General features: G+C 36.7%; 1 pseudogene; it reads left to right on the forward strand.

Annotated features, from left to right (window-relative positions):
• Positions 1–235: 235 nt before the first annotated feature.
• Positions 236–7,901, forward strand: LOC101722279 (zinc finger MYM-type protein 2-like; annotated as a pseudogene).
• Positions 7,902–16,885: the final 8,984 nt, after the last annotated feature.

Here is a 16,885-nt window from a genome sequence, read left to right on the forward strand (position 1 = left end):
ACAAGTCCCAATACCAGACTTCCAGATCACCTATAGCGACCCCAAAGGGAAACGAGATGGAAAAATCTGACACTCAACCACCTGGACTCCCTGAACTGGCAACAAACAAGGAACTGGAAAAAATGAAAACAGAAATAATTTCTCAGATAACAGCAGAGATTGTGCCCATAGTGCAAGACATGATTAATAAATCTAGAGAGGACACAGATTTAAAAAAATAGAGGAGCTGAGGAACATGATGGAATCCCAACACAGGAAACAAATGGAATCCATAAAACAGATACAAATAGATTTAGCATCTAGATCTAATAAATTTCAAAAATCACCAGTGGAAGACGATGATGACGCTGTTTTCATCGAACCTGTACAACCTCCCCCACCTTCTGCACCAGTGGTAACAGATCAAAGAACCATAACATTTACATCAAAAAATGAAGAACTGCAAGGAAATGATTCCAAAATTCTCCCATCCTCAAAAGAATTGGCTTCTCAGAAGGGAAGCGTAAGTGAGACAATTGTCATTGATGATGAAGAGGACATGGAAACAAATCAAGGGCAAGATAAAAACTCCCATTTTGTTGAAAGGAGACCCCCTGAAGCTAAAAACAGAACAAATGATGCGGATTTCTCCACTTCCAGTTTTTCAAGAAGTAAGGTAAATGCAGGAATGGGTAATAGTGGTATCACCACAGAACCAGACTCTGAAATTCAGATTGCTAATGTTACAACCTTAGAAACAGGTGTAAGCTCTGTGAATGATGACCAATAGAAAATACTGATGGGAGAGATATGAACTTAATGATTACACATGTAACATCACTGCAGAATACCAACTTGGAAGATGTCTCTAATGGACTGCAGTCAAGTAATTTTGGTGTTAATATACAAAGATACACCCCATCTTTAACTTCACAGACCAAGACTGGAGTAGGACCTTTTAATCCTGGTAGAATGAATGTGGCAGGAGATGTATTTCAGAATGGAGAATCTGCAACTCATCATAATCCTGATTCTTGGATCTCCCAGTCAGCATCTTTTCCCCATTATCAGAAACATCCAGGGGTGGACTCAGTATCACCAGTGGCCTCACTTCCTAAACAGATTTTCCAGCCTTCTGCCCAACTGCAACCTACTAAACCAGTTAAAGTCACTTGTGCAAACTGCAAAAAACCTTTACAGAAGGGACAGACAGCTTACCAACGAAAAGGATCAGCTCACCTCTTTTGTTCTACCGCCTGCCTTTCTTCCTTCTCTCACAAGCCTGCTCCAAAGAAACTCTGTGTTATATGTAAAAAGGTCACACTATGTAGTTCAAGTTGGCCTCGAATGTACTATGTAGCCTAGGCTGGCCTCGAGTTCCAGGTGGTCCTTATGCCTCAGCCTCCCGAGTGCTGGGATTACAGGTGTGTGCAAGCCAGCAAGACCAAGATTATTTCATTTGAGATATAACTACAATGAAAGGAACCATTGTTGCTCAAGTGGATTCTAGTGAGTACTTCCAGGAATTCTGTAGTACATCTTGTTTGTCTCTCTATGAAGACAAGCAAAATCCTAGTAAAGGAGCTCTAAATAAATCAAGATGTACAATTTGTGGTAAACTAACAGAGATTCACCATGAAGTTAGCTTTAAAAATATGACTCATAAGATGTGCAGTGACCACTGCTTTAATAGATATAGAATGGCCAATGGTCTAATAATGAATTGCTGTGAACAATGTGGACAGCATTTGCCTAGTAAAGGTGCTGGAAATAACGTTCTGGAGATTGATGGTCAGCAAAAAAGATTTTGCTGTCAAAGTTGTGTCAGTGAATACAAACAGGTAGGTAGCCATCCAAGCTTCCTGAAGGAGGTTCGAGATCACATGCAGGATTCTTTTTTTTTTTTCCTCCATTAACTTTATTGGTACATTTTAGGTATACAATACAGTTACATTCATCATTGGGATCTTGTACCATTACATGAGTCTCTCAGTTCTTATTTGCCCTCCCTTCACCCCCTCCACCCTTCCCTATTTGAAAAGACTTTGTATCCATTTTTTTCCTCTTCTCATATGTTTTCCTTTCCCTTTTTTCCCTTCCCCTACCCCTCCCAATTCTCCTGCTCTTTTAGACCTTTTCTTCCTGTTATACAATATCAGTTACACATTTTTTAAATTACAATATTAAGATCTAGGAGACATTACCACAGATTTTACAGAATTTTAAAGGATATAGAAAGCATATTACAAAAATCTTTTTTGAAATAAATTTGACAACTTCTAAGAAGTAACGTAGAAGACAAATTAATGAAACTAACTCTGGAGGAAATATAAAATTTGAATAGCACCTATTAAAGAAAGTATATTCCTAGCTTGAAAACCTACCTATATGACAACAGCAGGCTCATATACATTTTAACTGATAAATTATATCAAACATTTAAAGCAGAAAAAAGAAGGAACACTTCTCCCCTCATTTTAGGAAATCAACACTGTGCTAATCCTAAAACTGGATAAAGATAATAGAAGAAAAAAGTATGAACATAGATAGAAATTTGTTTAACAAAACAAACTATTAGAAGTCAGATCTGGCAAGATGTAGAAAGTGGTTTTGTTATAGGGATGGCAGTGTTGGTTCAGCATTGGAAGATCCACCCCCAAAAGTCATCATTTTAACAGAGGAAAGGAGAAAGCCATATTGATCCTGTCACTAGTTGGAGAAAGAGTATTGGACTAAATTCTACAGCTGTTCATGGTAAAAGCTATCAGGAGACTAGAAGTAGAACAGAAACTTCTCAACAGATGAAAGACATGTACTCCATACTTCCAACAAAAACTCCTTCTATGAATGGAGAAGATACAATGTTTTCTCCCTAAAGTGGGGAACAAGGGCATATATGCCTACTCTTCATCTGTCCATTAGACTTTGAAACATAGGTCTAAACCAAAATAGTCTGGCAATAAAATGACACAACTAGGATAGGATTGGCATGGCAGAAGCAAAATCTTTATATGTAGATGAAATGATCATCTACAGAGAAAATACTAAGAAATCTCTAGGAGCCCTTAGAACTTGTAGTTGAATTTAGCAATATTAGAAAACACAAGGTATATATAAAAATTCAGGTCTGTGTATACTTGCTATAAATGAAGAATTGGATATTGAAATTTAAAAGTTATGTAGGAGTACAAAGAACCTAGAAAAGCCAAAAACAAAAACAAAAACAGTGTTGGAAGATGTTTAGCATCCAATTTTAAGACTTCTTCTAAAGCTACAGTAATCAAGGCAGTGTTGGTGTAAGGAAAGACATATAGATCATTGGAATAAAACAGAGAATCTAGAAATAGAGCCACACATATAGGGTCCACTGAGTTTTGAAAGATTATTTAACATTAGCCTTTTATAGAATATAAACTCGATTCAAGAGCCGAGGAAGAGATAGTGTCTTCAGCAAATGGCACTAGAACACCTGGTATCTGTATATAAAAAATTAACCTCAACCCTTTTTTTCCATACATGAAAATAACTTGAAGGGATCTATGAACCTAAATAAGAAAGCCTAAAAGTATAAAACTTTAAGAAGAAATTATAAGGGAAAATATTTATGAATTCAGGGTAGGCAAGAACTACCTGGGATACAAAAAAAACATGATGTATAAAAGAAAAAAATTGATAAATGGGATTCCATCAAAATTTAGAACTTTAAATGACATCATTAAAATGAAAAGTAGTCCTTAAACAGACCATATTTACAATGCATATAACCTATGACCAGAATATATAAAGAACTCTTAGAGCTCATTAATAGACAACCCAATTAAAATGTAGACATAAGATGATAAATAGCCAGTATAGCACAAGGAATGGTGTGGAACTCTAGAATCAGAAAAATACTAATCAGTACAATAATAAGATTGAATTATACACTCATTAGAGAGATGAAGTTAAAAGTTTTAAAAGCCTTGTCATGACTTTTTCTCTCTGTTGGATTCTCCCACTTTGCGTTTAATTTGTCACACCCAAAGGATTCATTCTGTTGGGTTTCCTGGGGTTGTGATCCTCATTGTCTTTTCCTAGGGTATTGTCTAAAAGTTTTTGGAGTGCCGGTTTGGTATTCATGAAGTTCCTGAGATGCTCTTTATCATGAAAGCATCTTATTTCTCCATCCATTTTGAAAGATAGTTTTGCAGGGTACATCAATCTGGGTTGGAGGCTGTTTTTCTTTAGGGCTTGAAATACATCACTCCAAGCTCTTCTTGCCTTGAGGGTTTGCACTGAGAAGTCTGCTGTGATTCTGATGGGCTTTCCTTTGTATGTGATTTGTTTCTTTTCTCTCACTGCTTGTAGAATTTTATTCTTCTGTTGGATTTCTGGAATCCTAACTATTATATGCCTATGTGTAGATTTGTTTTAATTAAGGCTAGCTGGAGTCCTATATGCCTCACTTATCTATATGTCAAGTTCTTTTCCCCTCCTTGGGAAGTTTTCTGCCATCACTTCTATGAAGAGTTTTTTTATGTCATCTACACTCTCTCCTCTTTCTTCATTGACTCCAATCAGTCTTATGTTATTCTTCTTTGCATCGTCTAGCAGCTGCTGGATTGATTTCTCATGTTCTCTTACAATTTTAAAGCAATTTTTCTTTTCCTCCTCACTAATTGCAATCTTATCTTCTATATGTGAAATTCTATCCTCACATTGGTTCATTCTGCTGGGCAGACTTTCGATGGAGTTTTTAATCTCTTGGAAATCTGTTTGTATCTGTTTTATGGATTCCATTTGTTTCCTATGTTGGGATTCCATCATGTTCCTCAGATCCTCTATTTTTTAATCTGTGTCCTCTCTAGTTTTATTAATCATGTCTTGCACCATGAGAAAAATCTTTGCTGTTATCTGAGTAATTATTTCTGATTTCCTTTTTCCCAGATCCTCTTTTGTTGCCAGTTCCGAGAGTCCAGGTGTTTGAGTATCAGAGTGTTCCATCTCGTTTCCCTTTGGGGTTGCTGTAGGTGATCTGGAAGTCTGTTTTTTTATGTGTCTTCTCATTTCCACCGGGGGGGGTGCTTCTGGTGCCCACGTGGCTCACCTTCTGTGCCCTAGGAGCTTGTGATGGCAGCAGGGGAGCTTCCTTCCAGGTGCTGGGACCAGCTGAGCATCACTGCCCTAGGAGCCTGGCATGGAGGTGGGGAACTTCCTTCCGGGTGCTGGGACTGACTCACCTTCTTGGCCCTAGGAGCCTAGGATGGCAGCGGGGGAGCTTCCTTCTGGGTGCTGGGACTGGCTGAGTTTCACTGCCCTAGGAGCCTGGGATGGAGGTGGGGAGCTTCCTCACATGCAGGATTCTTACATAATGCAGCCTGTGAAATATGGGAAACTGACAACTTGTACTGGCTGCCGAACACAGTGCAGGTTTTCTGATATGACTCAGTGTATAGGTCCTAATGGATATATGGAACCACATTGTTCAACTGCTTACATGAACAGTCACAAGACAAAATATGCAAAATCACAAAGTTTGGGAATTATTTGCCATTTTTGTAAGTGAAACTCTTCACCTTAATACCAAGCTACAATGCCTGATGGAAAACTGTATAATTTTTGCAATTCCAGTTGTGTGGCTAAATTTCAGGCTCTAATCATGCAGTCATCTCCAAATGGTCCATTTGTAGCACCAAGTGATATTCAGTTGATATGCAACTACTGCAAAAATTCCTTTTGTTCAAAACCAGAAATCCTGGAATGGGAGAACAAAGTGCATCAGTTCTGCAGCAAAACTTGTTCAGATGACTATAAGAAGCTGCATTGCATAGTTACATATTGCAAATACTGTCAAGAGGAGAAGACTCTTCATGAAACAGTAAATTTCTCTGGTGTTAAGAGACCTTTCTGTAGTGAAGGTTGCAAACTATTGCATAAAAAAGATTTTGCAAGATGTTTAGGATTAAGATGTGTTAAATGCAACTACTGTTCTCAGCTCTGTAAAAAGGGAGCAACTAAAGAACTTGATGGTGTTGTGAGAGATTTCTGCAGTGAAGACTGCTGCAAAAAATTTCAGGATTGGTACTACAAGGCTCCAAGATGTGATTGTTGTAAGTCACAGGGCACTCTTAGAAGAGCAAGTACAGTGGCATGGCGAGATGAAACATTTCTGTGATCAACACTGCTTGTTACATTTCTACTGTCAGCAGAATGAGCCCAACATGACCACTCAAAAAGGACCTGAAAACTTACATTATGATCAGGGCTATCAGACATCCTGAACCAAAACGACAGGTTCAGCACCACCCCCTTCTCCAACACCCGACAGATGAAAAACAAAGCAGTTCTTTGCAAACCTCTAACAAGGATAAAAGCTACTTACTGTAAACCTTACATGCAGACCAAATCTTGTCAGACAGATGATAATTGGAAGACAGAATATGTTCCAGTGCCTATTCCTGTGCCAGTGTATATCCCAGTACCAATGCACATGTACAGTCAGAATATTCCTGTTCCTACTACAGTTCCTGTTCTGGTGCCCATTCCTGTTTTTCTGCCTGCTCCATTGGAAAGCAGTGAGGAAATTCCTGCAGCGATTGAAGATTTAAAAAGCAAAGTTTCTTCAGATCCTCTTGATACAGAGTTGCTTTCAATGACAGATATGATGGTTGAAGATGAAGGGAAAACAGAGGCATCTAACATCAGCAGTGTAATTATTGAAACTGATATAATTGGTTCAGATCTCATGAAAAACACTGACCCAGAGACCCAGTCCAGCATGCCTGATGTATAGTATGAACCAGATTTGGATACTGAAATAGATTTTCCCAGAACTGCAGAAGAACTTGATATGGAAAATGAAATTTTATTACCAACTGTTTTTGGAGAAGAATATGAAGAACAACCCAGACCTCAATCTAAAAAAAATGGAGCCAAGAGAAAAGCTATATCAGGATACCAGTCTCACGATGATAGTTCTGACAACTCAGAATGCAGCTTTCCTTTCAAATACACATATGGTATAAATGCATGGAAACACTGGGTCAAAACTAGTCAACTTGATGAAGATCTCCTGGTATTAGATGAACTAAAATCTCCTAAGTCAGGAAAATTAAAAGAAGATCTACTGTCTCACATCACATCAGAGCTTAATTATGGGTTAGCCCATTCTGTCAATGAAATCCGACGGCCAAATGGAGAGAATTATGCACTTGACAGCATCTATTATCTTTGCCTTGGAATATAGGAGTATTTGTGTGGTAGTAATCGAAAGGACAACATATTTATTGATCCAGGAGACCAGATGTTTGAGCAAGAATTGAATAAAATACTCCGAAGTTGGCAACCAAGCATACTTCCATATGGGTCAATATTCTCTCCAGTTGAAGAAGATTATCTCTGGAGGATAAAACAACTAGGATCACACTCTCCAGTAGCTCTTTTGAATACCCTGTTCTACTTTAACGCTAAGTATTTTGGCCTAAAAACAGTGGAACAACACTTAAGACTTTCCTTTGGCACTGTGTTTAGGCATTGGAAAAAAAATCCTTTAACAATGGAAAACAAAGTCTGTCTTCAATACCAAGTTTCTTCCTTATGTGGAACAGACAATGAAGTTAAAATTACTACTGGAAAAAGAAAACATGAAGATGATGAGCCAATATTTGAACAAGTTGAAAACACAGCCAATCCTTCTAGATACCCTGTGAAAACGTTTGAGTGTTACTTGTCTAAAAGTCCACAGAATCTTAATCAGAGAATGGATGTTTTTTTATTTGCAACCAGAATGCTCTAGTTGTACAGATAGCCCTGTGTGATACACATCTACTTCACTGGACCAAAACACCTTGGAAAATATGCTTGTACGGGTTCTTCTAGTAAAAGATATTTATGATAAAGGCAATTATGAACTGGATGAAGACACAGACTAAAATGAAACATTTCTGAAGCAGTCAGGATAAAACACCATTAGATAGTCATGCTGCTAGATCTTTACTATGGAAAACATTTCAAGTTTACTCCTTCTGTTTTCAGCTTTGTAGCAGTGTACCCACACTGGCTACTACCATGTAAATAATCTGTGAGTGAAAGTTGCCATTATTCTATGTAGTGGTTTTAGGATACTAAACAAAATACATTTAAATTCTTTTGTTATTATTATTTACTTGATTGGGTATGTTTGTAACTTTTTCATTACAAAATATGAATGAAAATGTGCCATGTATAATTTTTTCTTGTAGTGAGAAACATCCATATTGCACAACTGTACTGTTGCAAAGCTTCCTCAAGGGGGCGCTTTTACTGGGTTCTTGACCAGATGGTTGTATATGAGTAGCACTACTAAAAGTTTAGAAGTTGCAGTGTCTTTCAGAATTTTTAAAATAAAATGTAAACTAATAAAAAAACCAATAGCTTTCCTCTACACAAACAACAGACTCACTGAGAGAGAAATAGGGCAAACAATTCCTTTCACAATAGCATCCAAAAAACTGAAATACTTAGGAATCAACTTAACAAAAGAAATCAAAGACCTCTTCTCTGAAAATTATACTACTCTGAAAAGAGAGATTGAAGATGATATCAGGAAATGGAAAGACATCCCCTTGCTCCAGGGTAGAAAAAGTCAACACAGTGAAAATGGCCATACTTCCAAAACTGCTATATAGATTCAATGAAATTCCAATTGAAATTCCCCCAGCATACTTCACAGACCTTGAGAAAACTATCTAAAAATTCATTTGGAGCAAGAAGAGACCTCAAATAGCAAAAGCAATTCTAGGCAACAGAGACATGGCAGGGGATATCACAACCCCCAAATTGAAACTACACTACAAAGCCACTGTGATAAAAACAGCATGGGACTGGCAAAGAAACTGACCTGAGGACCAGTGGAACACATTAGAAGATGCAGAAACAACTCCAGACACACTCAGCCACCTCATCTTCAACAAAGGAGCCAAACATTCTCACTGAAGAAAGATAGCCTCTTTAATAAATGGTGCTGGAAAAATTGGGCTTCAACTTGCCAAAGATTAAAACTAGACCTGTATCTCTCACCATGCACTAAACTAAAATCAAAATGGATGAAAGATCTAAATATTAAAATAGAAACACTGAACTAGCTGGAACCAAGGTTAGGTAGAATTCTTGAAGACATTGGTGTAGGAAAACATTTTATGAACAAAACCTCAGTTGCCTGCAAACTAGCAGAAACAATCAACAAGTGAGATCTCTTCCTATTAAAAAGTGTCTGCATAGCAAGAGAGATCACCAACACTATGAAGAGACAACCCACAATGTAGGAAAAAATTTTCACCTGCTGTTCCTCAGACAAAGGTCTACTATCTAAAAATCTATAAAGAACTTTAAAAAATCAAACCTCCCACATTTAAAGACCCAATCCAATAATGGGAATCTGAAATAATCAGACATTAATCAGACAAAGTAGAAAGAGCAAATATGAAAAAATGTTTGACATCACTGGTCATTTGAGAGAGGCAAATGAAAACAACACTGAGATTCCACCTCACCCCAGAAAGAATGGCTGCTATCATGAAATCAACCAATAACAAATGCTGGCAGGGCTCTAGGGAAAGAGGAATCCTGCTCCACTGCTGGTGGGAGTGTAGACTGGTGCAACCACTGTGGAAATCAGGATGGAGATACCTCTAAGAACTAGGACTGGAAATCCCATTTGACCCAGCTATTCCCCTTGTGGGCATCTTCCCCAAAGAATTAAAAGAATCATACCACAGTGATATATGTGCGCCCATGTTCATAGCAGCACAATTCGTTATAGCTAAAACTTGGAAGCAGCCCCATTGCCCATCAACTGGAGACTGGATAAAGAAAATGTGGGTTTTTTAATATAATGGAGTAATACTCAGCCATAAAAAATGAGAAATTAGAGACATTTACAGCTAAATGGATGCACATTGAGGCAATACTCTTAAGTGAAATAAATAGGACACACATGTATAAATACCAAATAGTTTCTCTAGTGTGAGAAACTGAAAGTGTCATTAAGGACTAAAAGGTATAATGCATAATGTGAAATAGGAAGAAAAGGGGAAAAGGGGAGGGAGAAATGGAAGGGGTAGGGGAAAGGAAAAAAGAGAATGGAATTAATATGAGAAAATGAAAAAATGGAAACAAAGTCAAACAAATGGAAACAAATAGGGAGGGATGGAAGGGTTGAAGGGAGGGCAGGGAAAATGAGGAAAAAATAAGAACCAAGAGAGATTATGTAAAGGTGCAAATTTCCAATGATGAATGCTATTACATTGTATACCTAAAATGTACGAGTAAAATTAATTTTAAAAAAAGAAAACACAGGTCTTTTCAATTAGATGATGCTCCCAATAAAGGTTATCAATTAAAGACAGTCAAAACTATTGTCAGTGGATCGGCAGTCCAGACTCAAGGAAATATTAATTTTAATAACTTAGACCTGCCTTTGTCAGTAATTAGACATCTACCCAGGGAGAAAAGACAATTCTACTTTTCAATCTCTCCTATTTTGTCACATCTTCAATATCTCACACCCATTTTCTGAAAACAGAGTTCAATTTATTCTGCCAGAGTTAAAACCTGTGTAACCACGTTCTACTAAAAGATGACTTTTATAGTACAGTGGACATCTTAGAGAACTTAAAATCACTGTGAGAACATCAAATGGGTAGAGCCTACACAGCACATTTCTCAGAGACTGATTCTTTCAAATATGCCCACTTCTCTTCCTACAAACTGCAAAATACAACAAATATAATACCTTTACAATAACATTTTAACCCACTGCCAAGTGTCAACTTCCTTCTCAAGCAACTGATGCAGTATACTGTCCAATGAAAGATAAATCTGTTTTCATTCATTTCTATTATCTGCCTAAATAAATGCAGTATATAGAAGTTCATAGAAAGAATAAAATATGAGATTTTTAAAAGTAGATTAAAAATCAAAGCTAAGAGAAACTAGGATAGGATAATAAGGAAAAAATAAGGATTCAAGCTAGATATAGAAATGGACACCATAAATTACTCTATAATTACTGAACATGACCTGTAAACTTGAACTCTATGCCTTCTAGCAGTTGAAGCAGAGAGAAAATTCTTAGTTAATATAATAGAAAAACTGCCATTTTTCAAGAAGATCAGATTTCTCATGTCTAAGGAGAAAAAAAATCTTACAAATGACCCTCACTTAAGGAATTCTGTGAGTTATGCTGAACTTTATTCTTTTCTACCAAGTCCTGGTGAGTATGTTAGTTTTAATAATATAATCAACACCTGTAAATCTACTCTCAATAGCTAGAGCTAGAACCTTGACATTAAGCAATGCCAATTCTATGGTCCCAGCTCAACCCAATTTAGTTTCTTTCCACCAAAAGAAATCATCCTGAAGCACAGGTCCTTCATTACCATTGTGCCCCTCTTATATATGTATAGCACTTATATGAACTCCTAAAATTTTATTTTGTCCTATTTTATTTATTTTTTAACTTTACATAAATGAATATCATTTTGTGTGTAATTGTTAGGATTTACTTTCTCACCTAATATTATGCTGCTAAGAGTCATCTATATTATTGTAAGTTGCTATAATTTGTCTTGATTTTCTTGTAAGCTTCTGTGTGACCTTAAGACAGTTCACTCATTTCCTCTCCCATTAAGGATGTTTCGCTTATTTGAGGAGTTGCTATTATGAATAGTGGTACTGTGGACATTTGTGGGGGCCTCCTGTATAAAATGCCTCCACTTTACTTGACTACATATCTAAGAGTGAAATTGCTGGTCATCAAGTACAGATCGTGTTTAACATCCCCTTAATAAATGTGGCCACTTGTTTATAAGTGCTTCATAAAAGGTGGAATTTCACATGTTGCATAAAAAGCAGGACATCAAAGTATAATTCACTTGCATCTATTCATTGCTGTCTGGTAATGTGATTGATATACAGGTAATATTTATCAAGAGAAATAGCTTCCCTGTACCACTATGATTATTATCCTTCTAAATAAGCTTTAGGAAACAGTTGAGCAACAGAAAACTCAAGGTTAATATTTCTGTCAGAAACCTACAAATTAGATTGACTATGTGACTGATTAATATTGGGAAAATTACATGTGTTTACTGCAACAAAATAGTGCTGCAGATAGTATCCATTGTTCCTTGAAGGGTTTCTCTTTTTCATTGTCCTTTAAATTTATTAATGGTACAAACTAGAAAAGCCAGTTGGCTAGCAAAGCATCTTCCACCCTTCTTAGAACATTGGATTCAGCAGAGATGGTATGGATGAAGGCTTGGTGGTGAAAGACAGCAGGCCTCGTGAGGAAATGAAGAAAATTCATCAGCCTGGAGTAGAATTAGAATTAGAAATCAGAAAGAAAAAAAATCTAGAAATAAGCCAGGACAAGGCAGAACCTGTAAGAGATATGAACCGATATTTACTTCACCAAAGATGATTGGGACCATTCACAGTCCTACCCTAAATGTTATGTCCACTGTGCCCTTCTGATTTGAATGCTGTCATTCCCTGGTGTCTGACCTTGACACTTTTCTCAAAGGTCTGGTGTTATTTTCAGTGATGGGTAATTTAGTCTGCTGAGGTCCTACCTGGCACCCTCTTTTCTCCAACTAATCTGTCTCAGCACATTACCAGTAATCAGAAAAACTAGCACCAGATATCAAGAGATAACTGAACCTTTATCAAAACATATAAAGATGTGTTACTGAAAAAGCAGTGTTTGGGGATGAAGTGTTTTTTTCTATTCTCTTGAGTTTTTTAAGCCCTTCAGTGGGAATAACTTGATATTTATTAGATTCAAGCATCTTTATTCCTGGAGGAATAGTCAGTTTGCATGGAAATCCCAGATATATTCCCTGGCTTTGCATCTGATGAATGTGTACAGCTTACTAGGAGCTGGCAGGATAAACAATTTGAGACATCTGTCTTTTCTTTGCATACCAAGATTCAGTTGCCAAATACAACCTTTAAAATCAAAATATTCATTCCTGTCTCCTTCCCAAATCACATACACCTTAAACAATCAGTGAGTTTAGGGCAAAGGTAAAGCACAGTGTAAGCAGAATAAAGCAATGTTCTGCATACTGTGGAGGAGTTGTAGAGTCATAGGCAAGAATCAGAAAATGAACCAACTCTCCGCATTCATCTGAGTTTCCATACTGTCACTTTACCATCTTATTAGAAATATTAAAAATCCTCAAATAGTTAATACACAAATGCCTACACACAGATTCATTTGAGCATGGTTTCCTTATATATTACCCACAATATCTCTTCTCTTAATTTCCAAAGCTAATGGAGATTGGTCTAGGTATTCGTGACAGTATGTCTCCATCTGGGAGATACTGCTACAAGAGAAAAAAATGTAAAGATGAGATTAAAAAAGGTCAAGGGATATGAATATTATCTCTTTGTAGGTGACCAATAATCTTCCTAAATACAGAAGGGATTTCCCAAAGTGTATAGCAAATATCAGATGTAGTGCCAATGACAATAAGCAAATTGCTATGTATTCAGGGGATATACAAAGTCATGATATTCCCAGAGGAAATTAGGTGGCACCCTGAATAAAAAAACATACATCTACAAGAAATTTGAGTCTCTGATGCATATATCTATTACCTTTACATTTTGCCAAAGTTGTATTTGTGAAAAGCTTGGGGAAAGTGTAAAATGGTGAAGTGAAGAAATTACCTGCATAATTCATGACCTAAGATACATATTTGCCTTCAATAGCTAGACAATTCAAGTAAATGGAGAGGATTCTTCTTATTGGTTTACCTGCATAAGGATCTCAATATTCTTCCTCGATGTGAATTGATAGGTTTGGTCTTCATACACAGTAGTACCTCAGTTATGAACTTGATTTGTTTTACAACTTAGGTTGTTTGTGACCCTATGCTGTTTTTGAATGGAAGCAAAATTTTGCCAAACGCTTTCATTTTCAAACCAAATTGTTTGCAAAGAGAAGTGTTTGTGAGCAGAGATATGACTGTATATAATAAAGTAAGAGGATGCATTTTCTAAACTGACAACATGAGAAAAAGAAGAATGACCTACTGTATGCTCATTCTGGACCATCTTGATTCTGGACCATCTCCCAAGTCTTGGTTTCCACAACTAAACTCACAATGCTCCAAATCCTTGCCTCTCTTCCCTACTTATTACAACTGAATTTGTGTATATAAGACCAGGATAACAGCCCTACTTCCAGCACTAAAATATACTTAGTCTGGCCTGATATGCCACACACCTCTCCCCCGAGTTGGTCTTTAACACTAAAGTTCATTGAGTTGCATTCATATAACTATTAAAAGGTAAACTGAGGCAAATAACATATTAAGGAATTTGAGTGAACAGCAATTCATGAATTAGGCAGTACCAGACCACAAGCACTTCAGGAACACTTTCACAGGATGAACACAGAAGTAAAAGAATTCATCCCAGTGGAGCATCTCCATTAGAAATTGGTTGGATGTTTGTGATTGGTATAGACATTTGCATTGAGATAGGGCTTGGTTTGCACATATAGGAACGCAAGATAGTAGAACTACCTTAATCTAAGTCTTCTAATTGATAATTTTAACATAAGCAACTTCAGTGAATTGAAAAGTAAAACAAATTCCCAAGAAAGTATTGTATAATAAAAGAAAGGAAAAGACTGGAAAGAGGCATAATGGAGAGTAGAGGCTGGGTTTACAACCAGGAGACCCCTTGAGATGGGTCCTCTAGAGGGTAGCCTAGAAATAACAGAAATGAAAGAAGACCCTACTGTGCAGACTCCCTGAAAGCTATTGGAAAAAACTAATGTATTTTACAATGTAGAACCTCAAGAAGAAAAACCAGTTTTGATACTGTTATAAACATCAAAAAGTTTCACCCTTATGTATATATTCTTGAGTACACACACAAACACACACACACACAATAAGCATGATTTGATAAGTCACCACAGTATGGTCAGATCCTATGAAAGTATACACATCATATCTGACTGTAAGTTGATGAAATATTCCTAATAAATATTATTTTCCCAAGTCCTTTATACAGAACCCAAAGAGTCTTATAAGTAACACTATACACTTAAATTTTTGAAGGCTGAGTTAATAAGTTTCCATACAAACAGTGAAGGCATTAACAACAAGACATTAAGTGCTCCTTGGTGTCACTGATGTTTTGAAATTTCCAAGAAGTTTACGATTGCTTGTACCCACCAATTACTCAGTACTCTGAACATTTTAGTCAGGATAAATAGGGAAACTGAAATCAAGGACATTACTCCATTACTCAAACAGCCTCATTTTATATCCTAAATGGCTACTGACTCACAATTTTATATATTAATCTCTTTCTAAAACTTAACCTAAAATTATTTCAATATTTACTGTCATACAATAGCCCATGCAATTACTGTTATGAACTCATGATTATTACAAGCATCACCAAGATAATGGCTGGTAACAAAATACAATGATTAATACACTGAGATTCACATCTTTAATATTGATGTACTGACATTAGAGCAAGAATAACACAATTGCTACTTCTATATGCCACCTAAAGGAGCATATTTTCCTTTCCAAAGCAAGCAACAGCTCTCAGCATCTTTTTTTTTTCTTAAATTCTTTTATTGGTACATTTTAGGTATACAATACATTTACATTTATCTTTGGGTGCTTGTACCTGTACATGATGTATTTTGGGTCTCATTTTTTTCCCATTAACTGTGCGCCCTTCACCCCTAAACCCTTCCCTATTTACATACTTTTCCTTTTTTATTTTCTTTTCTCATAATTTTTCCTTTCCATTCTTTCCTTTCCCCTTCCTCTCCCACCACCCCTACCCCTTTGGACCTTTTCCTATTTCAAAGTATCAATTATTAGTTATTAATCCTTTTAGTCCTTATTTACACTCTCAGTTTCTCACATTAGAGAAACTATTCCGTATTTACACGTGTGTCTTATTTATTTCACTTAAGAGTATGGCCTCAATATACATCCATTTAACTATAAATGACTCTAGTTTCTCTTTCTTTATGGCTGAGTAGTACTCCATTTTATAAAAAAAAAAAAAAACCCACATCTTCTTTATCCAGTTTCCAGTTGATGGGCACTTGGGCCGTTTCCAAGCTTTAGCTATTACAAACTGTGATGCAATAAACATGGGTACACATATATCTCTGTGGTATGATTCTTTTAATTCTTTTAGGAAAATACCCAGCAGGGAAATAGATGGGTCAAATGGGACCTCCAGCCCTAGTTTTTGAGGTATCTCCTCACTGATTTCCACAGTGGTTGCACTAGTCTCCACTCCCACCAACAATGGAGAAGGGTTCCTTTCACTCCACACCCCTGCCATCATTTGTTATTGGTTGATTTCTTGATAGCAGCCATTCTTTCTGGGGTGAGGTGGAATCTCAGTGTTGTTTCTGCATCTCTCAAATCACCAGTGATGTTGAACATTTTTTCATATGTTTATTTGCTGCTTTTACTTCCTTGTCTGAGAAATGTCTGTTCATTTCAGGTGCCCATTTTTGAATTGGGTCTTTGAAATTGGGGGGTCTGATTTTTTTCAGTCCTTTATATATTCTAGATAGTAGCCCTTTGTCTGAGGTACAGCTGCTAAAAAATTTTTCCCACATTGTAGGTTGTCTGTTAGCTCTGTTGGTGGTCTCTCTTGCAGTGCAAAAGGTTTTCAATGAAATGAAATTGCAGTTGTTGATTCTTTCTGCTAGTTCCCGTGCTACTGAGGTTTTGTTCATAAAGTCTTTTCCTATGCCAATATCTTCAAGAGTTCTACCTAACTTATCTTCCAGCAAGTTTAGTGTTTCTGTCTTAATATTTATACCTTTAATCCACTTTGATCTTAGTTTAGTGCACAGTGATAGATATGGGTTTAGTTTTAA

Source organism: Heterocephalus glaber, unplaced genomic scaffold (assembly GCF_053883595.1).
Source record: "Heterocephalus glaber isolate CG9 unplaced genomic scaffold, H.glaber_assembly_v1.0 deba00000901, whole genome shotgun sequence".
Classification (NCBI taxonomy): domain Eukaryota; kingdom Metazoa; phylum Chordata; class Mammalia; order Rodentia; family Bathyergidae; genus Heterocephalus; species Heterocephalus glaber.